This window comes from Physcomitrium patens, chromosome 12 (genome assembly GCF_059467195.1).
Source record: "Physcomitrium patens ecotype Gransden chromosome 12, ASM5946719v1, whole genome shotgun sequence".
Classification (NCBI taxonomy): Eukaryota; Viridiplantae; Streptophyta; class Bryopsida; order Funariales; family Funariaceae; genus Physcomitrium; species Physcomitrium patens.
In genome coordinates, this window is record NC_143421.1 from 5,227,732 (window position 1) to 5,230,220 (window position 2,489).

The following is a 2,489-nucleotide window of genomic DNA, read 5'->3' on the forward strand; positions in this document are numbered from 1 at the left end:
TGGTGCTTCAATCTCTTAGATTATAATAATTATATTCTACAATATCCCAAAGAGCTTAACAAAAGCATCATTTGTTATATAAAGTATGAATGAAGCCACTTCAAACTTAGAAAGTTTGAAAAACTTATAAATATGATTTGTCGTGACATTAATTTTAAATCTTCTATCCACGAGTACATTAATTAGTTGATAATTTTTAATACAAATTTTGATCATTATGGCATCAAGATCTATTATTGCAGCATTTTAGATTACAACTACTTACAATAATAATTTAAAACATAGCTGTCACGGACATACACATGTAAGCCAAAAATTACCTGTACAAATATGTAGAAGTAAGTAGAAGTAGATAAAAGCAAGTTAATTCAAAAATATCTTCTATAGAACCTTCCAAGCAGCTTTATAGATACAGCTTTGACTTTAAAGGTGTCTTTAATTGACTTTTTGAGTTACAAACGTGGTCAACAAGTTGACCATGTACCAGCCATGTTATTAGCTTGAAGACCAAGCTAACTATGTGGTCCACATGTAGAAAAAATTGCCTTGTAAGTCAAGGCATGTGTCCTGCAAAATCAACACATATTGGAGGTCCTATAGAACATCACCGCGTTGTCGGGGTAGAGAGAGTTTGCCTCAAAAAAACGTTGGGCTTTTGGCTCTCACTAATTATTCAATTAAGCTTAAAAATAAGGAAAGCCCTAAATTTATATATAAATTTTCCCTTTTTGAGCAATTACACCAAATACACAAGCCTCAAGTAACCAACAACATCCAAAATATGATAAAATCCTCTAAAACCTTGTATATTCTTATGTGGAGATTTTTCCGAAATTGAACATCTCATATCTTCTAATCCGACCATCCAAACAAACTCAAATTTCACATGAGGTACTGATGTATTCTTATTAACTTCTACAACAATTTTCAACTGCAAATTCATTGTAAAACTTGAGATATCTTAAAAACCCTAACAGCTGCTTCAAACCCTTGTCTTTATATACCCGCGTACAATTTTCTTCATATCTCACAAAATATAAGCTCAAATGCTACGAAATTTATATATATAGCTTCTTAACACAAAAAGTTTGAGCCATAAGTTCGTCCAAATACTCAAGTTATGGCTCCAACCATTACTACAAATAAAACCGCTTACTTACTGCCTTTGATTTGAAAGCGCTACCTTCAATTCCTTATAACTCCTTCATATAAACTCCAAAAGCAATGATTCTTTCATAAAAGATGTAGACCTTAAAATTGCCGTTCTAGTCGCACCTTCTGATCTTTAAAAATTGCTGTAAAACTCCTCGTATCCTCAAAAAAGTAACAATGTATCTTAAATTAATACCTTAACTTTAAATGGCTATAATTTCTTCACCCTAATTCCAAATCCTCTAATTTTTGCACACAAATTGTATTCCAAATCCTAAAATTTACAACCCTAGCTTGTAACCTCCAAATAACTTCGAAAGAGAAATCCTAATCCCTAATAAGGCCTCGAGCAACCTCCTTGAAGCCCATTGGACATGGCCTTCGACCAATAGGAATGAAGTTTCCCATTCCTTACCTTCATTCAACCATTTCTTGCTTTCATCCCTCCCAATAAGCCTCCTATTAGTTAAGATTTTCTTCTTTAGGATCTATCTCCTCTCAAGGCTTTATACTAAACATTTAGGTCTTACAATTGTTTTAAATGTTATAAAAAAAAAAAAAAAAAAAAAAAAAAAAAAAAAACTCAAAATAAAGTTTCTTAAATCCACTCTCTTTAAATTAATCTATTAACCATTCTGACATACATCTAGATTTATTAACATATAATATATTTTAACTAATTTTTATATACTATAAGCTTTTATAGTACAACAACATTATCGTAATACATGAAGTCTTGCTTGAGAATGCTCCGGGCACTTGGTTGTGGAAAGAAGAATGGAAATTACAATAACAAAATCCTAATTCTAATAGAATAAAAACAATGCTCTAATTAGACCATAATAATACTAAGCAAGCTTAATCAAATTCAAAAAAACCTCAAAGAAATTTTAAACAAATAATAAGAATTCTTAAAGAAACATTAGAAAGAACACAAATATCACTCAAATACATCTCAATTCAATCTTAATTTCATTCTAATTAAAATCCTATTGAACTTCATTCAAACTTTAGGCCAAAAATAATTGAATCTTAAATCCTAATAAAATCCTAAACCCTAAATTAAACCATAAACAAATCTTAAACCAAACCCCAACCAAATCCTAAACCAAATCCTAACCAAATCCTAAACCAAATCCTAACCAAATCCTAAACCAAATCCTAACCAAATCCTAAACCAAATCCTAACCAAACCCTAAACCAAATCCTAAATCCTAAATCAAATCCTAATCAAATCCTAATCCAAATTCTAAACCCTAAATCAAATCCTAATCCAAATCTTAAATCCTAAATCAAATCCTAATAAAATCCTAAATCCTAAATAAAACTCTAATCAA